Genomic DNA, 27,329 nt, shown 5'->3' with positions numbered 1-27,329 from the left:
TCCTTCATGACACTGCTATCCTCTTCAATGCTCACTCTCCTCTCAGTGCTCGCATAGATTGGCATCTCAATTCCATTTTTTGCATCAGGGCACGACAGAAACGGTGGCAGAGTTGGGTTATGCAAGTGTCATACAATCCCTTGACTTGCGCATTCTAATTCCCTCTAAATGGTCACTTAGCCATGGGAGGAAGATGGTTCTCTGAGAGGGCTCCGTGCTCTGGGAGAGAGATTGTGGGACTCAATGAGAAGGCAGCTGCTGTCTTCCCAGGGCCAGAGCTGGGCACTGATGTCCAGTGAGAATCCCCTTCTGACTCTTTCCACATGCTTGGACAGGAGTATGGAGAAGGCCAGGTGCTCAGCTCTTCTTCTGGAGCTCAGTTTGGGGAGTGACCTGTACCTCTATATCGAACAGGCATCATAGCTGCATTCTGGAAATATCCCAGGAATAGGAGCCCAACTATAAACATTGTTTTAGGATCCATCGTGTAGGATTAGAAGAAAATCTTCTCCTGTATGTACTTTGAACGCTAGGAGATAACGTCTGTGCTCTAGGCGTCATCTATTTGGATCATGAATACAGATGAGGTCAGGGCACGGTTATGGGAGCCAATCAGATCACACATGTTCTTTGAAGTTATGTGTGTATATATGGTACTTTTAAAGAATGAAATACTATACAGCTGTTAGGAAAAATAAAATCATCACATTTTCCTATACAGGGAGGGAAGGGTGGGAGAAAAGGATGGAAGGAACAGTGTAGTAATGGATAAGAGAAAGAAAGGTAAAAAAGGACAAGGGAAAGAAAGGACAGTATCAAGAAAGAGAGAAGTATATTGGTAGACATTCAAAAATACAGCAAATATGATTTATGGCCCATGTTTATGTACATGACAATTCAAAGTAGACTTTGGGCATTTTGATCTTCTTAGTTAACAGCCATATTGAACCTATTGTTATTTGAACATTCTTAAATTCATTTTGATATCTTCAGGTATTGTATAAAATGAAAAACTCAAATAATATCTTCATTAAGTTTTATTTGTATTTTATCTTTTCTTTACCTTTTTTCTCTTTGCATATAAATTGTATCTTCCAAAAATCCAGATGACTCCACATACTATAAAAACTAATATTTAATTTAATTATATATTATTCACTTGCTATTCTTTATATATGTATGTATGTATCTGCCCTATTCACAGTATTGATTATTTGGTTTACATAAATCTATAGCTAGTGGTCAATCTTGCTCCATTTTCCTTGCCAGATGACTATTGGATAAATTTTATTTTAGGAACACCCCAATATAAAAATTCAACTTAAAGCTTGCTTCTATGGCAATATTTAGTACCTATTACTGTACAAAATGAGTCCAAACTATTTAGAATTCTCAAAATTATTTGCACATGTAGTCAAAATAATATCATAAAGGAATTTTAGTATAAGAATATTAAAATAGTCATTCTATAAATATTCCTACAAATTTAAGACATGCAGCAGTATTTGTATACTAAAGAAGAGAATTATATCAGTCTTCTGATTAAGAAGTTATGACCTTTATAAATAGGCACTGTAATCCTGTGATAACCCAAATGGACAGAAGCCAAAATAATTTATAACTATGATTGTTCTCTGTCCTCTTATTCCTCCTATCTTGCTGTATCTCTGATGTCCCCATATATAAGTGGGGGGGGGAGTGAGTTCACATATTAAAGTGAATGGTATAGAAGATAATCTTTTTTTGGGGGGCACACCCATTGGCTCTCAGGAGTTACTCCTGGTTATGCGCTTAGAAGTCACTCCTGGCTTGGGGGACCATATGGGACACTGGGGCATCAAACCACGATCCGTCCTAGGCTAGCACTGGCAAGGCAGACACCTGACCTCTAGCGCCACCACACCAGCCCCAGAAGATAATCTTGAAGCAGTTAAAAATTAGTAAATGCATGGGGGTCGGAGATATAGCATGGAGGTAAGGCGTTTGCCTCTCATGCAGAAAGTCAGTGGTTCAAATCCCGGCATCCCATATGGTCCCCCGAGCCTGCCAGGAGCGATTTCTGAGCGTAGAGCCAGGAGTAACCCCTGAGCACTGCCGGGTGTGACCCAAAAACAAAAACAAAAAAAAAAATTAGTAAATGCCATATGTAATGACTGTTCATTATATAAACAATTATCAGAAACTAGTTAAATTTAGAAAATATTTATTTGGAAACTTTTACATTAAAGAAAAGGAATCCTGGGTATCCAACTTGACTTAATTCCAAGTAAAATTTGGGCAAACAGAAAATAATTAGGAGTTAGTAGATGAAAAATTACTGAGGGAACTTTTGGGATAAGGAGGCTCTGGCTAATTAGAATTGGCAAAAATTAAAGCTGTAAGCAAGTCAGGATGGTCAAAATTTAACTTATGTATAAGAGACAAAACTATTCATTGAAGATCATCAGTTTTGAGAGTAAAATTTTCTCTAAAATTAACTATGTAAGGTTCTTGATGAAAATAGGTGATCCAAACCAGGCAATAAAGGAACAAGTGTAAAGGAGGTTCCGAAGGGGGGGGGACCAATATGTTTTAATTGTTTAACCTATCTTGGTTCTCCCTTTTATTTCAATAAGTATGTACAATAGCTAAAACCAATTACTAATAAATAATAACTAGACTCCTTACCAATAACATAAGACTAAATTAAATGAGATAAAAGTAGGATTAATATTAAAATATTTCATTTTTTGTTTGTGTAATTTGGCCCACCCCTGTTGAAGCTCAGGGGTTACTCCTGCATAGCAGCTCAGCAATTGCTCCTGGCTTAGGAGGATATTAAAGACCAGAATCTCAAACCCAAAGTTTTCACCCACAGGCCAGCATCTCTCCACATGGAAACATGACTTATGAATGAAACATGATAAAATACGAATAATATGAAAAAACAAAATCCTCAAATATTACTACTGGGTATATTTGGTAATATAATAGGTTTCTTATGAAAGATTTTGACTTAAAATAAACATAATTTTACCATATATCCTACTCATAATTGTTGGTCATTTAGACCAAATGACAGAGAACAATATCTGTAGACATGAGTAATTTGACCACAGTAGGATGTTCATAAATACTGTCAACTTTAACTCTATTGTGATTATATATTTTTTTTGGTTTTTCAGGCCACACCCTTTGATGCTCAGAGGTTACTCCTGGCTAAGCGCTCAGAAATTGCCCCTGGCTTGGGGGGACCATATGGGACGCCAGGGGATCGAACCAAACCGCTGTCCTTCCTTGGCTAGCACTTGCAAGGCAGACACCTTACCTCTAGCGCCACCTCGCTGGCCCCATGATTATATTATTAATTTATAACATTTTCTTGTTTTAGAGCCAAGCACAATGGAGCTCAGGACTTACTCCGGCTTTGTGTTTAGAAATTACTCGCGGTGGGATTGAAGAGCCATATAATATGCAGTTGTTTCAAAGCAGGTCTACTACATGCAAGGCTAGTACCCTATCTCTGTACACCTATTTTTAAAGAATAAATGTTCATATAATTCCCTGTATATGAATGTTCATAATGACATGTTTTATTATAACCCCATTTAAATATTGAATGTTTATAAACTAGTTAAAATAGTACAAATTGTTCTATTCATATGTCATGCTTTTAGTAATAAAAGCAACACACCATACATCTTGTATTAATTTCAAAATATTATTATAAATCAATTTATTTATCATATTGAATTTTTGATCCCTATCCACCACATACTCATATTTAACCATCCTCAAATAAAAAACCCAGTACACTTTTTGATCTACCCACCTACCAGGGGTTCGAACCACATCTGTACTGTATGCACACAGGTTTTTTTAGTGTTCTATGTATAAATATTTAGATAACCTTTACATATTTACTAAAATGAAGTATATAAATAATGTAAGAATAGGCTACAATTCGCACTATTGAGGCTTCTATTTCTGTGGTATCTTAGAATCCATACCCATTTGATATTCTTAGGCATTAATTAATTATATGATATATGATCAGAAAAGATAATATTTATGATAATGGAAGATTATTGATTGGCTCCTAGTAATAACAGAAGCAGGGATTGATGAAAATCAAAGTACAATAAATTATTGGTAATAAAAACTAATTAGTATTTTTATAGATCTATAAATATCCATCAAATATGTTAAAACCAAAAGTAAATTTTAAAGTATATAAAATATTCCTCTGTAAAATGCATGAAATATTGCATATTTTTTACAAATAAGGTCTGTTAATATATACATACATATGTATAAAAAAACTAATAATAAACTACTAAATGGAATCTATTTCAGAAGTTTTTTTTTGGTCCCCCAATTCACAATACAGACCAGGCAAAGGGCCTGGGTTGAGGTGTATATGGGGTACATTTACTGTACCTCCTCTTTCTATACAGTCAGTTTAAAGGACACAGCCTGTGGTAAGAATTGGGAGGCCTTATCTTTTCTTTTCTTTTTTTGATATATATATACACACACACAAAGAATCCTTCACCTGTGCAACATTCCCATGACCAATATCCCAAGTGTCCTTCCTCCCCACCCTACACTGGCCTGTACTCTAAACAGACTTTCTACTTCCCTCATTCAGTCACATTTTGTTATGATAGTTCTCATTGTAATTATTTCTGTGACTACACTAAACGATCCCAGTGGTGAGCTTCATGTCAGGAGCTGAATCCTTCAGTCCTCCTCTATTTTGTCTCTGAAAATCATTACAGAATATTTTTCATTTTTCTCAAAACCCATAGATGATTGAGACCATTCTGTGTTTATCTCTCTCCCTCTGACTTCTTTCACTCAGCATAATAGCTTCCATATACATCCATGTACAGGAAAATTTTATGACTTTCTCTCCTCTGATGGCTTCATAATATTCCATTGAGTATATCTACCACAGTATTTTTTAACCATTCATCTAGTGAGGGGTATCTAGGCTGTTTTCAGAGTCTGGCTACTGTAAACAACACTGCATTGAATATAGGTACGAGAAAGGGATTTTTATATTGTATTTTGTGTTCCTAGGATATATTTCAGAAGTTTTAAAATATATATTTATTTCTAATTAAAATTCCATTATAAATGACTGTTATGACAGAAAAACAAAGAACGCATTATCAGGGGCGGCAAGGTGGCACTAGAGGTAAGGTGTCTGCCTTGCAAGTGCTAGCCAAGGCAGGACCGCGGTTCGATCCTTTGGTGTCCCATATGGTCCCCCAAGCCAGGGGCAATTTCTGAGTGCTTAGCCAGAAGTAACCCCTGAGCATCAAATGGTGTGGCTCGAAAAACAAAAACAAAAAAAGACTACATTATTAAATAATAAATAAATAAATAAATAATAAATAAATAATAATACATTATTAAAAGTGCCTGCTCAGATGCTAGAGAGAGGTTGTACATCTGCTAGATTTGACCAATGGCACCTTCTATGCTCCTTTGAGTTCTGCCAGGAGTAGATCCTGAATATAGAGCCAGGAGTAAGCCCTGATCACAGAGAGGTGCAACCCAAAACCTAAAATACGTTAATGTAATTGTTTTCACTTTTAAAAAACTTATTGTATTCTTCATTGAATATAATTTATAATTTTAATAATGTAACAAATATTTATTTGTATTCTAGGACATCTCCAAACACTCTTTCCTTTTCTTTTGGGGGATGCCACACCAGTGACTCTCATGGATACTCCTGGCTATGCGCTCAGAAATCACTCCTGGCTTAGGGGATCATATGGGACACCGGGGGATCAAACCACCGTTTGTCCAAGGTTAGTATGTGCAAGGCAGACTCCCTTCTGCTTGCGCCACCACTCCAGCCTTTCAAAAACTCTTGTTGGAAGTTTTTCTCATGCTTCAGTGAAACTTGAGAGCTATTAAAATATTCAAGGACTGAATTTCACAATTTCCATTTGTGTTTTGGGGCCACATCTGGCTCTGCTCTCAGATCACTCTGATGATGTAAATTGTTGCCATTAAGTTAAAACATGGGCTGGCTGTGTGCAAGGCTAACACTGTATAAGCATCTGCCTGACCCCCTTACATCCAAATAAAACTATCATATCAACTTATATATTACCACCATAGCATATAATAAAATATAATTTATACTACCCATTAGGAAATACATTATATTATATTACATATACATTATATCCCCAGAACCTGAGATACTTGTGATTCATAGGGTGTAGCAATAGAGCTAAGAGTGATCCTTTGTGTGACCCTTGTAAACCCTAGCTCGTCTCGGCTCCATAGTGCCCAATGAGCGACGTATGCTTCACCTTTATGTTGAATGTTGGCCCCGAATGCCAGTACTGTTTGGGAGATTCTTCACCTCCATTCCCAAACAACTACACGCCATTGAACTAAAATTGTATACAATACATTTTTTTCTGAATAAATGCCTTCCATCACTGTATTTGATCAAAAATGCTGGCACAGAAATATTTTGTGCAATTTTTTATAAATACATCCAACTTATATTCTAAATAGTACTTATTTCTTAGAAGGATTTGTTCATCTTTAGAATATCAACCACAGTACGTAATTTTTTTTTATCTAGGGCAGTCTTGCTAAAGTGATATTCCTTATTTATATATCATTTTATTAATGCTAATATATTTATTAATGGAAATTATATATAAACTTTTATTTTTCAACAAAATGAGCATATGATTTATCATGGTAGGCTTGGGACTGGAAAGATACAACAGTGGGAAATTTCTTGCCTTGCAAACTACTAATGTGGGTTTAGTTCTCTGCACTGCATATTTTTTCTGATATCTGGCTAGAGTGAACCCTGATCACAGAGCCAGAAGTATAACTTGTGCACAGAACAAAAATAATAAGCAGGTGATACGGCTAATTCTATATAGAGATATAGATAGATAGATAGATTGATAGATAGATAGATAGATAGACGGCCAATTCTATATAAAGATATAGATTGATTGATAGATATATAGAGAGATAGAGAGATAGATAAATAGATATAATCATCAATTCTATATCTCAGAACAGTAGACAAGGGTACTCACAACATATTGATTGTTCAAAGTTGAGACTAAGTAGGAAATATGTTTAATTACCTTGAAACAAAGAAAAGGAATCTGATGTTGACCTAAGCTTTACTTATAAACATGATTTTTATTGTGAATAATTTTGTAAATTCACAATAATATTGTGAATTTTTATTGTGAATAAAAAGGAAGGGATAATAATGTTACATATTGTTGCATAGAAAATTTACTATAAAAGTAATAGAGGCTTTAACATTTTGCTTTTCTGTTCTAAATGGTCAAAAAGTTCAGATATAAGTTTAATAAATGATCTGTAAAAGAAACTATTGGTACAATGTTTCAATTAAATTGTTAAATTGTGGGCTCGGAGAGATAGCACAGCGGTGTTTGCCTTGCAAGCAGCCAATCCAGGACCAAAGGTGGTTGGTTTGAATCCCGGTGTTCCACATGGTCCCCCGTGCCTGCCAGGAGCTATTTCTGAGCAGACAGCCAGGAGAAACCCCTGAGCACCTTCAGGTGTGGCCCAAAAACAAAAAAAAAAATTGTTAAATTGTTATTAGTTTTTCAATTACTTGAAGACACAAGTTTGCTCATTGGGGACCTTATTTCCTCAAGGCTGTTATATTTAAGTATGCAGTTCCTTCTTGATTTATCAAACTTCCTTTTATATGAGATTTTCTGTAAGTTAAAACACAATAAACTATAGATTATGTAAATAAAACTGGCAAAATATAGAAACCAGAGAGATGGCAAGGCAGTTGACAATTTGCCTTGCATGCAGCAGCCTGGTTCAAATTCCTGGCATATGGTCCCTCAGCCTGCTAGGGGCAATTTCTGAGTGCAGAGCAAGGAGTGACCCCTGAGCTCCAGTGGATGTGGCCCAGAAACCAACCATTCATTCAATGAGTCAATAAATAAATAAAGTTAAAAATATGGAAAAAATAGTGAATCAACAAGATAGAAATTTCAGTATCTATGGTAATATTTCAAAAAAATTGGAGCCACAATTGTACAGTGGAGAGATCATGTGCCTTGCATGTATCTTACCTGGGAAGATCTTTGGTATACCATGTTATATGGTACTCTGAGGCTGCCAGTAATAATTTCTGTGCACAGTCAGGAGTAACCCTTGAGCACCACTGGGTATGGCCCAAAAAGCCACTCACAAAAATGTTATTCCTGAGCATAGAGCTAAGAGTAACCCCTGAGCACTACTAGATATGGTTCAATAACCCCCCAAATTATCCAGTTGCCAGACTTAATTAAACTATATTACAAGATGTTATCCTCATGCTAATCAAAGGATTTCAAGAGAACATGAATTAAAAAACGTGGGAATTGGGCTTAGAGAGATAGCATGGAGGTAAGGTGTTTGCCTTGCATGCAGAAGGACAGTGGTTCGAGTCCTGGCATTCCATATGGCCCCCCGAGCCTGCCAGGAGATATTTCTGAGCTTAGAGCCAGGAGTAACCCCTAAATGCTGCTGGGTGTGACTGGAAACAAACAAACAAACAAACAAACAAAAAACAAAATTGGGACTCATTGGAACACTTTAAATATAGTTATGACAACGAACAGTATAACTGTAAAACTAGATGGCTTGCAAACACTGACCTGGATTAAATTAGCTATTTTTAGCTTCATAAAAGTAATTAATGAACTAGACAGATAGATAGATAAGATAGATAGATAGATAGATAGATAGATGATAGATAGATAGATAGATAGATAGATAGATAGATAGATAGATAGATAGATAGATAGATAGATAGATAGATAGATAGATGAAAATAGAAAATTGTAGTTTTTAAGGGCTGGAGCAATGGCTCAGGTGGTAGAGTGTTTGCTTTGCACACTCTAACCTAGGACAGACCTCGGTTCGATCCCTCTCGTCTCATATGGTTCCCAAGCCAGGGTGATTTCTGAGTGCATAGCCAGATTTAACCCTGAGTGTCACCAATTGGGGCCCAAAAACCAAACAAATAAATAAGTTAAAAAAATTGTAGTTTTAGTTTTAACTGGAGCACACATATTTATACTTAGCAATGTTATAAGCTCATAAAAGACTTTTATTGTCTTATTAATTTAAAATATTCTTTGAGGTCAGGATGAGAGTACTGGATATTTGGCACTTTATTTTCATGTGGCTTATTCTTGGCACCTCACAGGTGCTCACCAGGTGGTATGCTTGGGCACATAGTCAGAAGTAAGCTAAGACCAGGTATAACCTAGTAAATATATATGCTTTGAAACTATGAAAAATATGTTTAGTAAAAAATAGAGTAGGGGCCGGAGAAATAGCATGGAGGTAAGGCGTTTGCCTTTCATTCAGGAGGTCATCAGTTCGAATCCCGGCGTCCCATATGGTCCCCTGTGCCTGCCAGGAGCAATTTCTGAGCCTGGAGCCAGGAATAACCCCTGAGCATAGCCGGGTGTGACCCAAAAACCACAAAAAAAATAAAGTAGAAACAGTTTAAATATATTTTATATTAAATTTTAAGCAATGTGTCCATATTGCTTAGCATGCAATAATCTCTTATTTAAAAATTAATAATCTAAATCAGAAAAGGGAAACACCCAGGATACCAACAGATGTGTAATAACAAAAACATAGTATATGTCTATCCAATGCAATGGTATTCAACTATTAGTAATAATGAAACTTCTTTTGTTTGTTTTCATGTCAGACCTGAAGTATTCAGGGACTTATTTAGCCCTTTACTCAGAAGTTGTACTTGATGCTACTCAAGGGAGCAAATCTGACTGCAGTGATTGACTCAGGGTCATCTATATTAAAGCTAATGCCATAATACCTAGACCAGAATTATTAAAATCTGCATAATGGATAAAAGTTGAAGTGCTCTGTTAAGTGATATGAATTTGAAGATCAAATATAAATGATCTTATATGCAGCATATAAAGAAACAAAGCAAGGTAACATAAAATCAAACAAAATTAATTTTGTTGATATTAATTAATTAATTTTGGTTTATGGACCACACCCAGTGATGTTCAGGGGTTACTCCTGCCTATGTGCTCAAAAATCGCTCCTGGCTTGGAGAACCATATGGTACACCGGGGGATGAAACTGCAATCCTTCCTAGGCTAGTGTGGGCAAGCCTTAAGACACCTTACTACTTGCACCTCCACTTCGGCCCAAGATTCTAATGTTAGATTTAGTTACCAAAGTTTGGAGAAATGGGTTGAGAAGGTAGACAGTTCAGTAATCTATGATGTAGGAATGAATATTGGTGCTGAACATATTACACCCATGGTACACCTAAAGAAGGAATGTAATATTTTCTAAATCAAATTCTCTCAAGAAATACCATTAACAAATCCCTTATCATGATTTAAAACTTGAATATGGTTTTCTTTTATAATTATAAAATGAGCAATATCTTGTTGATAATGTTTGTATATTTAAAAGCCTTATAATAGTTTACTTTTTAAATTAATTAATCTTTAAATGGAATGCCACAGGGCTCTATATTAAATAAATGCTAGGATAAAAGCTTCATTCCAACTAGCACGATCCATGTATTTTATTTTTAGACATAGTAATAAATGAGGCTCATTTACAGGACAAGTACTTTACTATCTACTTGCAAAACACCAATGAACACATATACCTTTCTTGTGACTTACATTGGAGAGGATGGGATTATTTGAAATATTATAAATTATAAGATATAAAATATTAATGGTCATCTTGTTTCACACAAATGAAATTTAGAATTAGATCTGAATAAATGGAATTTAGACTACCATTACACGCAGAGGAGGGATTATTGTATCCCATATCTATATTTCATTGTCTGCATTTGGATATTAAAAGACCTTTCTAAATTGAAACTTGAGTACATCAGTCATTTTCTGGAATCCTTCCTTAGCTCTCAATTGTTAGCCTGACATAAGTGACGCTTCCTGGTTTTGTTTCACTCTACTTTTTTTTCAATCATCTCTAACTCCTCTCCACAACTGATGAGAGATTTTGTAAATAGCAAAATATTCTTTTTCTTTTTAAAATATACTCTATTTTTAAGACTAAATTTCCCATATATAGACTACAACTTAGTGCCATTTTATATTCTTTTTGAACTTGTGTAATCTTTTCCAGCTGACTTTAATTCAGGGGTCTCAAACTCAATTTACCTGGGGGCCGCAGGAGGCAAAGTCGGGGTGAGGCAGGGCTGCATAAGGGATTTCGCTTACTGAATATTCACAATAAAATTGCATTAAACTAAAATTGCAATAAACTAATTGCATTAGTAAGAAAACTCAGGGTATGCGAGTGTTTAATGTGATTTTTTTCTTACTAATGCGACTTTTATTGCGATTATTCGGTAAGCAAATAATCGTGAATACTGCAATATTTGAAGGCTGGCCGCGGGCCACAAAATGTTGTATGGAGGGCCGCAAATGGCCCACGGGCTGCGAGTTTGAGACCCCTGCGTTAATTGATACCTATTTCACTTAATTTATACATACATAGCATATGTGTGTACATCAACTTTATTATTTATTTTTAAAGACAAATATTATTTTTATTCTTTCTAGGCTTTTTGGTTGTGATTTTCAATCTGATAAACATTCTTTTTTATTAATATTTTTTATTTTGACCAAAGTGGACTACAGATAATTAACAGTAGTATTTTAGGTGCATAGTGACATTGTATCAGGGGCATTCCCACCACCAATGTTGTCTTCCCTCCACCCCTGTTCCCAGCATGCATCTCATATCACCCCTCCTTTGCTCCCTGGGCTACTTGTATAAGTGGTCCCTTCTGTGTGTAGCTTGTTGTAGATTGGGTATCGATTCTGTAGTAGTTGGCTTTGGATTTTGTGTTTAAATCTGATCATTTTTTATTTCTACTCAATGTTCATACGCCTGTTTGGTCTTGGTGCCCTCCATTATTCCCCCCACCACCAATTTGTCAGGTAGAACAAGATGCTAGCATTTAGATAGAGCATTGTTGTTTTCACTTTTTATCTCACAGCTGAAGAGAATATATTATATTCCATTTATTCAGTACATAGTTGAATTAATGATAACATGAAATAATAATTTTAACTATTGGTTATGGACCATATGAGATGCCGAGGATCGAACTAACTTCCGTCTTTGGTCAGCCACTTGCAAAGCAAACACCCTACCGCTATGCCATCCCACTGGCCCTTCATCCTTATGTTATTGCAGCACAAAATTATAAACTAGACAAATGAAATAATATTTTGATCAATTTAATTATTTATTTTATATTTTTAGTATTTAGTGTCCAGGTCTTTAAATTAAGCAAACAGTTACATACATACCTAAAAGGCAGTTTACATGGCAATAGGAATTTTAACAATAGCAAGTAGCCACTATTTCAAGGTAAGTATTCATATTTACATATCATTATCTTTTTAATACACTATTAAAGTTTATTATAGTTTGAAAATGTTTTGGCATTATATGTTGATGAAGTATCCAAAGCTAAATAAAATTGTACAGATTTTATTTCTTCTTTTTAGGGGTTTTCAGGGTTACTCCTGGTTATGCACTCAAAAATTGCCCCTGGCTTGGGGGAACCCTATGGGGCACCAAGGAATTGAACCACAGTCTATCTTAGGTTAGCACATGCAAGGCAAATGTCCTACTCTGCACCACTGCTTCGATCCCATAAGTTTGTACAAATGTTTTAAGGATATATGCACATTCTTTAAGAAACTAAAAAACTAGAAGTCAAAAAAATATTGAAGTTACTCTGGTCTTTTGAAATAAGACATTATCAAAAGAATATTTTATTTATTTATTAAATGTAACCTGCCCATAAGCTTCTGAGAACTAGATCTCTTCTCAAAGCCAATTCATAAGGTACTGCTCAGACCCAGTCATTCTCTGAGTTACTAAGAATTCACATAGATGCTCTGTGGTCAAATTTAGGTCTTGTTTGCAAGCCCTTTGAATTCTCTTTATCTCCTACTGTTTTATTGGTTGGTATTTGTCATTAGGGATCAAAATCAAGGCCTTATGTATGCCAAACAAACATTTTTACCAATGAGTTGTATCATCTACCCATGAATTTTACTTTAAAATTTAATGAAGAGAATAGACAAAACAGATATATTTGCTTTCTATAAATTCTAACGTTAATTTATATTTGTAAATAAAAGCAGTTATTTTGTTTTAAGTCTATTTTTGTAATATGAAATTCTGAAATATATGTTCCAAATAAGAATAAAATAAGGTTAATGGTGTATAATGCCTTGATTAGTTACATATACCGAAATTCAGGTGTATCTTTACCATAATATTGTACTTTAAATTTTATAAAATAGGGGCCGGGCGGTGGCGCTAAAGGTAAGGTGCCTGCCTTGCCAGCGCTAGCCTTGGATGGACCGCGGTTCAATCCCCCGGTGTCCCATATGGTCCCCCAAGCCAGGAGCAACTTCTGAGCACATAGCCAGGAGTAACCCCTGAGCGTTACCGGGTGTGGCCCAAAATCCAAAAAAAAAAAAAAAAAAAAAAGAAAAAAAAATTTTATAAAATAAAACTACAATTAAAAGGTGTGGTTCATTTTAAATTTTCCGTAGAAATTTAGATTTTTAAGTATCCTCTAATTTTAATATTCAATATTAAACTGCCTTTAAAACTAACATTTTGAATACAAATATTTCATAAATCTAAAATTTTTGCTCAAAATTTTATCTTAGAATTTCATTTAGTTAAACATAAAAAAAGTAACAAAAATAGAAAATAAATAGTAAAAAGAAAAATTATCAACAATTACCACTGAAATACCATTTTTTAAAAAATTAAGAGTTCAGTAAAATAAACACTAATAAACCAACTGGTTTTAAAATTAACATAAAATAAAATTAAATAGATATATAGATAAAAAAATAAGTTAAGTAAAATAATATAAATTAAAATTTGTCAAATAAATTGCAATATATTTTAAATAAAGTAATGATATTTAAGGTCAAGATATGATTTAGGTGGTTTAATATATGCCTTGCACATGTGAGTTTCTGATTTCAATCCCTAGCATATAGTATCTACCCTCAATGCTTTCAAAATATGGATAAATCCTCATGTCCCAATCCAGAGTGAAAAGGGGAAGTGAGCCTGGGACACTGCAGAAAATAATCCAAACCAGACTGGAGAGAGATATAATATGAGGCTGGCCACCTTTCGACAACTTGGAAAGAAAGGGAAGCTAGCAGTCTTCATTGGAAAGTTAGATTTTGATTCTCACATGATAGAGAAATGTCTGGGGGAAAAATACCTATCCAGAGGTTCTTCCAGCCCAGATGGGTTTTTGATATGTAAAAGGGAAGCCTTACTGGTTAAGGGCAAAGTCTGACAAACCATGGAGTTTATATAAAGAGTTATATAATGATTCATTGCTTTAACATCCCCTCTTCCTCTTTCACAGTACTGTAGAGTTTCACATTTTTGTGAAAATCCCCTTCCACATACCCATGAAAATTAATTTTCTTTGTTGTTGTTGTTTAATTTTTTTGAAATCACTGTGATTTCCAAAGTCCTTCATAGTTGGTTTTCAGACAATCAGTGTATCAGGGTAAATTCCATCACCAGTCCATCTCATTTCATCAATGTTCCTCAGGTGCATCACATACCACCCCCCCTGAAATGCCAGTATAACAATCTTTTTTAAGTTTAGATTGTTAAAGTTTGGTCTTTGTTTCCATTGTTGTTGGCTTTGGCTTGGATATTTAGTTCTGTCCCTTTTCTACACTACCAATTCATTTGAGACAACTTGGCTCTGGCCTCCATCCTTTATAATTGAGTTTCTCCCTCTTTTCAGTTTTTGCCCCATCTCACAGTTCATCCTTGTTCATTAAAACAATGAAAAGAAAGGTACTAGGTCAATACAGATATTTTAAGGGATTAAGTGCTGATTTGCTTGCAGCTGACCCAGTTCAATCACCTGCACCACATATGATATCTAAGCATTCCCTAGAGTGATGCCTAAACCACAGCCAACAGAAGCGCTAATCACCACCAGGTATGACCCCCCAAAAAAAACTTGGAGTTATTTTTGCATGATGAATTTTTCTAAATGAGAATACCAAGCAATATAATACTTACACTATATATTTTATATCTAAATTTACTCTTGTACCTATTTTATTATTGTCATTGTTCAACGAATTAAATTCCTAATGTAATTTCTAATCCCTAAAATTAAAGATGTGGATATAAATCTATATTTGAGTATTAGTAAATATATATATATATATATACACATTATACATAACCATTCATATATGTCATCTATTTGAGATGCTAACAGTTTAAAATGTAGATTTCAAGGGTTGGAGCAGTGGTGCTAGCCTAGGACGGACTGTGGTTCAATCCCTCAGTGTCCCATATAGTCCTCCAAACCAGGAGCTATTTCTGAGCACATAGCCAGGAGTAAACCCTGAGCATCACCAGGTGTGATACCCCCCAAAAAAATAACCCCAAAATGTAGATTTTATAAACTATAAAAATATTTTTTCAGAAATTTTTCAAAATTAATTTTGTTCAGCAACATGAGTGGTAGAAAATATATATATGCATAATTTAATAAGAAATGACACAAGCAAGTATTGTCAAAATATCTGAGATTAAACTTTTATTGGATTAGAGTATACTTTTATTTATTTATTTTTGGTTTGAGGGCCACACCCATGAAGTTCAGGGGGTTATTCCTGGCTATGCACTCAGAAATCACTCCTGATTTGGGGGACAATCTGAGACACCAGTACATTAAATCGCTGTCAGTCCTTGGTTAGTGCATGCAAGGCAAATGCCCTACCACTTGTGCCACCTCTCCTGCCCCAACAGTAGAAACAAATTTTATTATTTGTAAATTTATTTTCATATAATAAGATTTTTATAGTGATACTTAAATTCACAAGTATGTTATATTATTTTTATTTTTAACTAATTAATTTCATACTTCTCTAAAATAATAACTTAATTATGTGGCCTCAATTGAAGTGTCATCACTGGCTCCTCTTAGCATTTTTCAGTGAAGAATAATAAGTAGAAGAAAATTACTAATAAAGTTTTAAGAAATTCTTTCAGAATAGTATTTGTGTCACATTTATGGAATTTTATTTTAGGGCTTGTAAAAACTCCCATGTCTTCTGTAAAACAGTTTATACGTATAGATTTGTTTGAATTGCATTGAATTTCAGTTGAACAAAATAGCAAGATATATTTCTGAGATTTAAACTTTTTCTTATGTATGTTTTCTTAAAATATTGACCCTGGAGATATAAGAAAGTTAATTTGTCTAAAATTATAATGACATATTTTTATTCCTACTATATCAATTGTAGGTTGTTTCCTATAAATTAAGTATAAGGTTATTATTATAATATATGTTTATTTTACTTTAAGAGCATAGTATGTTTTATTACTGTAATTGGAAGTTTTTTACTTTTCTTCTTGGACATTCCTAAGTGTTTTTTTAATGATCTCTCAAAATTTCCCTTTTTAAAGAACTTGAGTTAGACTGTTACCTTTTTAACCTGAGTTTACTAGTATGTTATGTACATAATTTTTATTCTAATTGGATTCTAATTTTTCTTCTAGCTTTTACGTTTTATATGGTATCATTTTGACCCTGGAGTAACTAAGACATAGTTTTCTTAGTATTTTTTAAACTATTACACTATTATTGCAGGCATTCATATTTAAAGCTTAAAAACAAGCCTTTTTTGACAAAAAGAAAAACGTGAAACAAAACGAACAGGACAAACAGAAAATACAAACACCTTATAATACATAAAAAAATATATATTAAGTTCTCATTGACATCTGTTTGTTTTTCATTATGTTCTCTGCTTTATTATGGTATTTGGATTCTCATTAATTTTAACTTATAAATTTCTTTCTTCAGTTTTGATTTCTCATTTCTTAATAACATGAAGTAAATAATAAACCAAATCAACCAAAATTTTTTAAATATAGGGCAAGACAATTTTTACTGAGTTCTTTTTTCTTTAATTATTATTAATTTTTGTTTGTTTTGGAACCATCCTTGGAGGTGCTCAAGGGCTACTCCTGGCTCTGTACTCAGAAATTATTCCTTATAGGCTCATGGGATCAAATGGGATGCTGGGGATCAAAAGGGGTTGGTCTCAGGTTGGCCATTCAGATAATATTAACATAATATTGATATAAAACAGGTCAGTTGCAGTTTTAGAATATGGAGTTTAAATTTATAATGAATGCTTAGTATTTCATGTATAATAGATATTACTACATTAAATTATATACATATACATTATATATGGTTTTACAATATATGTTAGTAATGTAGATATTTTTCTATTTTTATGAGCTAAATCTACATGGAGTTTATAATAAAACAATCCTTTCAGGATTGGAGACAGTTCAATAGGTTGGATGCTTGCTTTGCAAGTCAATGACCCAGGTTCAACTTATGTCCCAACATAAGGTTCCCCATGTCCCAGTAGGAGGGATCCTTGACCTAATCACTAGTGGGTATGTCCTTCAACACCCCAAAATTAATTTCTCTCTCTAGTAATAATTATGTAGTTTTAAATATAAATTTAAAGTAAATGATATATCTTATTCAAATAACTGAATATATACGATCTGAAACATTTTTATATATATTATAATTTTGCTATGTTGTAATAGTTATTAATTCACAGTTGCAAAATCTATGTTCAACTTAATGTAAGTTGTCTACATGTTTGTATAAATATAACTAGAATATACAAAAATATTTTTAGTGTTAGACTGCACAAGGTTTAAGGTGACTACCTTTTATGTTACTGACTCAGGTTCCATTCCAGGCATCACAGATGGTTCAATGAGTAATAAATACCCTGAGCATACAACAAGATGTAAGCCTGAATACAACTAGATGTAGTACAGAGGAAGCAATCACAAAATTATTGGAGACAGTGAGAGCACAGATGCTAAGTTTCTTGTTGTATACACCAATTAAGACTGCATACATTATTTGAATTACTGATACTGTATATGATACCTTTAGGTCATTCCTGAGATTACTGATACTGTATATGATACCTTTAGGTCATTCCTGAGAACCAAGGAAGGAATGACCCCTTATCCTATCTAGTGTGGTCAAAATTTCTATTACTTTCAATGCTGTGAGGATTCTTCAATGACAGTACCAAATTTATGTTTGCAGTATTTTAGTGGATGCTATGAATGTAAATTTATTGAACTTTATTAATGGATTTTACTAAACATTTTAACTTTAAGAATAATCTATCCACAGGATAATTTCTACAGTGAAAATACAGAGGTGAAATAATTTATTTTCAATGAGATTGAGTGACTTTACAGGTTAATGGGCTTTCCTTCTAAAGGCAAACTCTATCATTTTAGTCAATTAACTTTTTGTCCTTTGTTCAAAGTCCACAAATGATAAGAAGTTACTTTACTACTTTATTCAAACTGAGAACATCTCTGAAGTTGTAATTACTGTACTAGAATTTTAGATTTATTGCATTTCACCTTTTTGAAGAGGCAACATGGTATCCAGTACAAATGAAATTTCCTACATTGGATTTTACTGGTGTTGAGACCTTTTTTAAAGTAATAGAACTAAGGTCTTAGTGTTCATCTGATAGAAATAACTGGACTAAAAATAAATGGAGCTTCAACTAATTGGCTTTTATGAATGCAGCCAGATTGTGCTTTTACTGCAAATGCCAAAACTAAACGTGAAGTCTGAGTTGTAATTCTAGTAAGAAGTTAGCACATACCATAGGTCAGGGTTTGAACTTGACCCACTTCAACTGATTTATTTTGGGGATGGGGTACTTGAAGGGATTTGAGTCACATCTGATGATCCTTGGAACTTACTTCTTTCTCTTTCCGCAGGGATCACTTTCCGAGGGGCTTCAGGGATTATGTGAGGTGACTGTGTTTAAATTCCAATGTGCTGCATGAAAAGTAACTGTACCCACTCTAATAGCTCCTGGATTCTTAGCTAACTCTAATCTAGTTTATTGTAACTAAATAATGATAAATTATGGTCATATTATTTGGAAATTGCTATTGTTTCTAAAATCACATTTGAAAACTTGAATGAGGTCCAAATTCTTGTTTGATATTTATTGTTAAAATTTGTACCTCGGGACCAGAGCGGTGGCACAGTAGTAGGGTGTTTGCCATGCACGCAGCTGACCCAGGATTGACCTGGTTCAATCCCTGGTGTCCCGTATGGCCCCCTCAAGCCAGGAGCAATTTCTGAGATTATACCCAGGAGTAACCCCTGAAGATCACCATGTGTAACCCCAAAAACCCAAAAACAACAACAAGTTATACCTCAAACTCTAAGCACATTTTTGAGATTAAAGTGATTTTCTATCATATGATTTATGATTTACTAAAACATTAATATCCTTACTCCTTAAATTATTTAAATATTTTCTTCAAATCTTTGTATTAATTTGTGATATACCTTGTAGTTCTATACTAATGACCTTCAATACAAGTTCCAATATTTATTAACTTGAGTTAGTTTTTATTTCATCCATACTGTAAAAATGATATAGTCTTTGGGGGGGGGGAATTGTGCCACACATGGTGGGTTTTGGGTCACATCTGAACTTACTTCTTGCTCTATTCTTAGGAATTTTTCATGGCAGGCTTCAGGGACCATATAGGATATCTGAAATTAGGCCCGATAGGCCATGTGGAAGGCCAGTGCCTTACACACTGTTCTATCTGTCCTACCCTTCATGTCAATTATTAATAATATTTATCATAAAAAGTAAGCCAATATACTGAGTGTTCATTATGTAGTATATTAAATTATTTAAATTTCTTTCTTTTGCTAACCTTTGAAACATTTTGCAATAATATTATTACATTAGTTTATAGTATTAGAGGTTAGAATAATTTAAACAAAGGAGTGGTAATTGAGAAGAATGTGAAATAATAAAAATTAAGTTTATTTTACTAATTAAGTCTAGTATTTTCTGGTTCAATAGTTCACATATATGCTTTTAACATAATATACACAGTAGAACTATAGGCTATTTTAATAATCTAAAGTGAAATGATCCAATTTGAAAATGGCTTGCTAATTTAAATTCTCAATATTTAATGTATGCTTGGTTAAATACAGATGAAAAATCACAAAGAAAAATAACCGATCTGTTATTAATAACATTAATAACTCAGTACATTTTTTCAAATAAATTCAATATATCATAGTTCTTAGTAATAGCCAAAATGACCTAATAACAATTGTTTTATCAATAAAATTACTAAGAGTAAATATTCAAAGTTTTCAGCAGATCTAATTTGAAACTTAAAAATAGTTTTTAAATTATTTTAAATATTAGAAATTATTTTACTTTTGATTTGCATCTCCCTGATGATTAGGGATGTGGAGCATTTTTTCATGTGTCTTTTGGCCATTTGTATTTCTTCTTTGTCAAAGTGTCTGTTCATTTCATCTCCCCATTTTTTGATGGGATTAGATGTTCTTTTCTTGTAAAGTTCTGTCAGTGCCTTGTATATTTTGGAGATTAGCCCCTTATCTGATGGGTATTGGGTGAATAGTTTCTCCCACTCAGTGGGTGGCTCTTGTATCCTGGGCACTATTTCCTTTGAGGTGCAGAAGCTTCTCAGCTTAATATATTCCCATCTGTTAATATCTGCTTTCACTTGCTTGGAGAGTGCAGTTTCCTCCTTGAAGATGCCTGTAATGTCCTGGAGTGTTTTGCCTATGTGCTGTTCTATATATCTTATGGTTTTGGGGCTGATATCGAGGTCTTTAATCCATTTGGATTTTACCTTCGTACATGATGTTAGTTGGGGGTCTAAGTTCAATTTTTTGCAAGTGGCTATCCAATTGTGCCAACACCACTTGTTGAAGAGGCTTTCCCTGCTCCATTTAGGATTTCCTTCTCCTTTATCAAACATTAGGTGATTGTATGTCTGGGGAACAAATCAAAACAACAATGAGATACCACCTCACACCACAGAGAATGACACACATAACAAAGAATGAGAATAAACAGTGTTGGCGGGGATGTGGAGAGAAAGGAACTCTTATCCACTGCTGGTGGGAATGCCGTCTAGTTCAACCTTTATGGAAAGTGATATGGAGATTCCTCCAAAAACTGGAAATCGAGCTCCCATATGATCCAGCTATACCACTCCTAGGAATATACCCTAGGAACACAAAACTACAATACAAAAACCCCTTCCTTACACCTATATTCATTGCAGCACTATTTACCATAGCAAGACTCTGGAAAAAACCCAGATGCCCTTCAACAGATGAATGGCTAAAGAAACTGTGGTACATATACACAATGGAATATTATGCAGCTGTCAGGAGAGATGAAGTCATGAAATTTTCCTATACATGGATGTACACGGAATCTATTATGCTGAGTGAAATAAGTCAGAGAGAGAAAAAAACGCAGAATGGTCTCACTCATCTATGGGTTTTAAGAAAAATGGAAGACATTCTTGCAATAATAATTTTCAGACACAAAAGAGAAAAGAGCTGGAAGTTCCAGCTCACCTCAGGAAGCTCACCACAAAGATTGATGAGGTTAGTTAGAGAAATAACTACATTTTGAACTGTCCTAATAATGAGAATGTATGAGGGAAATGGAGAGCCTGTTTAGAGTACAGGCGGGGGTCGAGTGGGGAGGAGGGAGACTTGGGACATTGGTGATGGGAATGTTGCACTGGTGATGGGTGGTGTTCTTTACAGGACTGAAACCAAACACAATCATGTATGTAATCACGGTGTTTAAATAATAAATAAATAAATAAATAAATAAATAAATAAAAATATTTACTTATATACCAAAAAAAAATTATTTTACATACACCAATAGGTGACTTTTGACATATCAGATACTTGAAAAAATATAATTTAAATAATCTACCTTTCATGTTATGTGAATAAAAATATTTTTATTTCCAAGCTATTACACCGAACTGACAACCTTGTTTATTAATATCACAATATCCTATTAATTCTATTTCTATAAAGAATCATGACTGATTTAAGTTTGCATGATACTTAATATTATTTTAAACATTACCAATGCAAAATAAAAAGTTCATTATGACTTATAATTTGACATAAATGGAGTCTAAATCATTGAATGTATCATAAATCAGTTCTTCTACTTTGCTTTTTTCTATCTACATTTACTCTTTTGAGAGATGATCTAGACTTACATTTTAATACATTTTTAGGAATGCACTTAAGATTTTAGACAACTCTTGGAATTTAGATACTATATCTGACAATTAACATTATAACTGAGATACATAATAAGCATTTCAAATACAATATCTTCCATTTCTCTCCATTCAGAAGAGGTTCTGAAGAAAAATAGTAGTAGTTTTTGTGGGAACCTGAAGACAATTGTTGATGTCAGGGGATTCAGAAGGTGACTAGATATTGGAGTATGTTATGCCTGAAACAACTGAATCATAAACATTTGTACAGAGAAAATACTTTTAAGGAAATAATATTGGTTTATGTCACTTATACCTTTTAGAGTTGATTCTATTTCAGCTTAATATATTTCTAATGCTTCAGATAAAGCATAGAAGAAAGTCAGATATAGTCAGGTACATTTTTGGATGTTAACATACAATTTATGTCATTATTCCCAAGAGCTGAACTACATTGAAGAAGATTTAAATTACATTTAGTGCATTAAAACAAAAATAAATTCTACTTTTTCTCTAATATTCGATGCTTTAGTTATTTTGTAACTTATAAAAATGTCCCAAGACATTTTGGTCTAAAATAGGAATATGGTGGAATGTACAATTAATATAAAATTATAATGCCTTTAACACAACTTCTTATTTACCAAAATTATCTGTAAAAACTTTTATGAACAAATATTACACATTTTAATATGTAGGTGTTAATTAAAACTATATTCTCAACTATATTCTAAATTTTCATGAGCAACAGTAAAATACAAAGTTGAAATTAATTTTAAATGTGATTACCACAATTTTATTATATATTTATTAAATATAAAATTATTATAGAGATGTAATCAATATTAAACTTTTGAATATATAGGTTATATTTATATATTGTTAATCTGTAATCACTTAGACTGCCATATGTATATTTGTATAATGATTGTTGTATTGGACAGCAAATATCTAATGTAGGCAATAAAAATGGCCAGCATGGTTAGTAAGCAATCAGTCTTAAACTGAGCTTTCCGTGAGGGAGGATGGGAGTCCCAGAATCAAGCCTGACTTAAAGTAACAGCTAAACATGGGAAGATGGCACCCAATCTTTGAAGTGATATCTCTGAAGCTTCTGCCTCAAGAAGAATCTCCAGCGCAGTTTCTCTAGAATGTCCCCCAGAACAGTTGCTCTATGGTGATTCTTCTGCCCTGTAGTTTGAGATCAACATCACAGGGGGAATCCTAGAACAAACTATCTTTATGACTACACTATAATAAAGAAGATCTGACAACCACCACCCAAGTATCCTGGCAGCTGACCAAATAAACAGATTTTAAGACAGAAACACAGTAATGCTACTTACTGTAGTAAATAGTACTGTAGTAATGTAGTAAATAAAGAAATAAAGCCTTGCATTTTTCTACAAAGTGAATAAAATTGGAGAGGAATGTGGTAATCAAAATAAAATTGGAAGAAGACAGATGCATACTGGGTAATCTAACTAAAAGTTTGTAGCATATGAATAAATAAAACAAAGTAAAAGGGGCTGGAGTGAGATTACATAGGTAGGGTATTTATTTGCCTTGTATGCAGATGATATAGTTTCAATACACACAACTCAAATTTCTCTGAATTCAAAACCAGGAGTAGTTCTTAAGCACTCTCTTGGTGTGGTTCAAAAATCAATCAACCAAACAAAACTTGTTTATTTGCTGTATTTGACAATGAAAACAAATTCTCCTTAAACTTTGACAACTGAAGAGAGTTTGCTAGGTGTTACTGGGCATGAACAAGTTATTGTGTTGGAGGTATCAATGTCTAATTGGTGAAGGAAGTAGTATAATAGTATGATAAAATCTATGATAGTATTATATAAGTTAATAATCATAATAAATATGAAATTAAATATGTAATATAACATTTTATAAAATATGCAGTGAAGATATCACCAGGAATATCTGAGTATTTAAATAAAGTTAAAAGAATAGTTTCTGAAAAGTTTCACTCCATGTATTTTTTTACATCTTTTTTATAGCATCATGGTCTTTTCATGGAGAATTACTTTATATAATGCTTATATAACACTTTATACTTCTTTTCAAGATCATATCCTGTGTTCTCTTCTTCAACCTTCCGCCATTGGCAATGCTAATAGTGTTCTTAAAGACTTAAACTTGTGGGGTGGGGTGTGGTGTGGCTGAAGAAATAGCATGGAGGTAGAGTGTTTGCCTCGCATGCAGAAAGACGGTGGTTCAAATCCCGACATACCATATTGTCCCTCGAGCCTTTCTGAGCTTAGAGTCAGAAGTTACCCCTGAGCACTGCTGGGTGTGACCCAAAACAAACAACAAACAAACAAACAAAAAAGACAGTTGGAAAGCTGTGGATTGAAAAAAACATTAAATTGTATTCAATATGTAAATAATACAATGGTAATAGACACTCATGTAATAAGCTCTTGTTCATGATAAAACCACTTTTAAAATTTGTAATTAATTAAACGTATTTTTAAAAATTAATGTCAGGTTTCCTCTACACATTAAAAACTCTATGATAACTTTTAGAGGCTCTACCCCCTTTTTTTGTTATTTAAGCAAGTTAAGAACCTATTTTATTTCTAGAGCATTTTTTCCTCTAAAATTATCCCTTGGTTACTGTTTTTTTTTTTTTACTTTAAAGAACCTCTTATTTTACCTTAAGTATTTACTAAGATAAAGAGTTTAGTGAACTAAAGGTGACACAAAAATTGTGAAGTATAGGCATGTTTGATACCATTTTGAAAAAAAAAGAAACAGAAAAATATAATAAAGTAGACGACAATGTATTTTATAATAGAAATGTGTTTTTAAAATAAAATGATACTTTTCCATATGTCAAAAGTGGCCAGTGAGAACAGATAGTAAATAAAGATAATCAATTTTGTTATGAAATGTTTTTTTGCACAAGTAAACAAATGTTGCTTTCCTCACATTTTACGTTTTCTGAATGTGTGCTGAATATTGAAGATAACCAATTTTGACTAGTCTTAAAGGGTTACCTGCTTAGTGACCAGCAAAATTCACTTATGGAAGAAACTTTATGTGTCACTGATTTAGAATTGTTTCACATTAAATAGTGCACTTTACAATGGCTCAGAAAAATGCTGTTCAAACGACAGCATTTGAGGTTATTAGAGCAAAGGTAAAAGGTCATACTTTGCTTTCTATTAACAATTTTTTGTTGTAAGTAGGTCTAACTTTCTTCCTCAAAAGTACCAATCCATCCACCTTGAATTTCCAATATTTTGAAAACATACAAAGACTATAAAATAATTTGAGAACACTCATAGTTATGAAAGTAAAACAATCATATAAGCCTTTGATAATTATAGCAGTTAGATAAATATTGTCATTTATATAATCTCTTATCAAATATGAAATACAGTTTTATGGTCTTTTTATAGACAGAGAAAAAGAGAATGAGAGAGATTTGGGACCAGGAAAACTCAGTTTGTAGATATTAGTATGTATGTCTTGGAAAATACATTTCTTAAAATGTACAAGAAATGTACAAGCTATGGTATTTAGACTGCATTAATACTATCTGACAGGGGTTCTTAATTTTTCCCCACCCTGGCATTCTTTATTTTTGTTTTATTTTGTGTTTGTTTGATTTTGGGCCATACCTGGCTATGCTGTCAAAATCTTATACCTTTGATTATGAATCACACTGCCTAAATCAGAGGACAATATGGATAGGAATCAAACCTAGGCCTACTATGAGCACAACAAGAACTTCACCCTCTACTATCTCTATTGCTCTGGTCCATGAGAGTGTGCAAATGCCAAGAACTCCAATTACAGAAGACTGACTATGGCAATAGTGACAGAAAGAAACTTTTTCTAGGGCCATAAAGAAAAACTTTGCTCTAGGCTTCGCCCTAATACCTGTGCATAAAACAAGATCTCTAATTACACAAGACTGACTTTGATGGAATCCTGAAAACATAAAGAAAGCTCTTGGGGTTGGACAACATTCCTGGAATCTGTAGTTGGTCTTATGACATTATGCTTTATGGGTGGAAATACCCTATATCTTTTTGGTCAAGGAATTTACCTTTATGATTTTCCCAATGTTTGCTGCATTTATGAAAAAAAAAAAAAACCAAAAAAACAAAAAACAATAACAACAACAAAAATCTTACCACAACTGCCCCTGATTTTTATATCTTCTGGATAGGAGCTCCCACATTTTTCATAGAACCTTAGAACTTGAATCATTTTATTTGGTCTCATCTTTCTATATCCTTTTAGAAATTGATAAAAGAAAAAAAGGGAATGGAACCTAGGACTAGTGGTGTTAGGAGCATTGATTAAAAATTGTCAGATCCAAAGCCAAATTTAACAACAATAGAATCAAGAGACCCAAACTATAACAAGCTAAACACAAAATGGACCCTCTACACTAGTATTTCCAGGAGACTACAACTGGATGTATGGAATGCATGCTGGGAAATATGGTGGAAAGAGGCCAACATTGCTGGTAGGAATGGCCTTAATTCATTGTCAATATAGGTCTGAAATACAATTCTGAACTATTTGTAATTAAAATGAAGTTGGGCTTACACATGTAAGACATCTATGTTATTATTCAGGTGATTTTATTCCAATAAAATTTTTAAGACATTTGATGTTCTTTCTAATTCAGTCAATAAGTGTAGTAGAAATGCATTATATATTATTATATGTCAAAAGGATAATATATATTGCTGCAACATAAAATGAATGTAATGATATCAAGAAAATCATGAATCATTATATGCAAGATACACTGGTCTTATAACATAAAAATGAACTGCATCTAGGTATTCATAACAATTGTTAGGATGCAAGTTAAACAAAGTTTAAACCATAAAGTTAATCAAGTTTCAGTTATGCAATATACAATACCCTTAACCAGTTCACATTTCCCACAACTAATGTCCCCATTTCCACCACCCCACCCTCCATGTGCCTAGCTATGGAGCAGACATTTTCTTCTCTCTCACTTTCTCTCTCTCTTTCTCTCTCTCTCTCTCTCTCTC

General features: G+C 33.5%; 1 non-coding gene across 1 annotated transcript; it reads right to left on the bottom strand.

Annotated features, from left to right (window-relative positions):
- Nucleotides 1-4,344: 4,344 nt before the first annotated feature.
- LOC125997773 (small nucleolar RNA SNORA51) lies at nucleotides 4,345-4,477 on the bottom strand. Its single transcript, XR_007491792.1, has one exon. It is a non-coding gene; the product is annotated as a small nucleolar RNA SNORA51 (small nucleolar RNA).
- Between the last annotated feature and the right edge of the window lie 22,852 nt (nucleotides 4,478-27,329).

The sequence above is a fragment of the Suncus etruscus genome, chromosome 19, assembly GCF_024139225.1.
Source record: "Suncus etruscus isolate mSunEtr1 chromosome 19, mSunEtr1.pri.cur, whole genome shotgun sequence".
Lineage (NCBI taxonomy): Eukaryota > Metazoa > Chordata > Mammalia > Eulipotyphla > Soricidae > Suncus > Suncus etruscus.
Note: the sequence above shows the minus strand (reverse complement) of the source record. Positions and strands in the feature narration are given on the sequence as shown.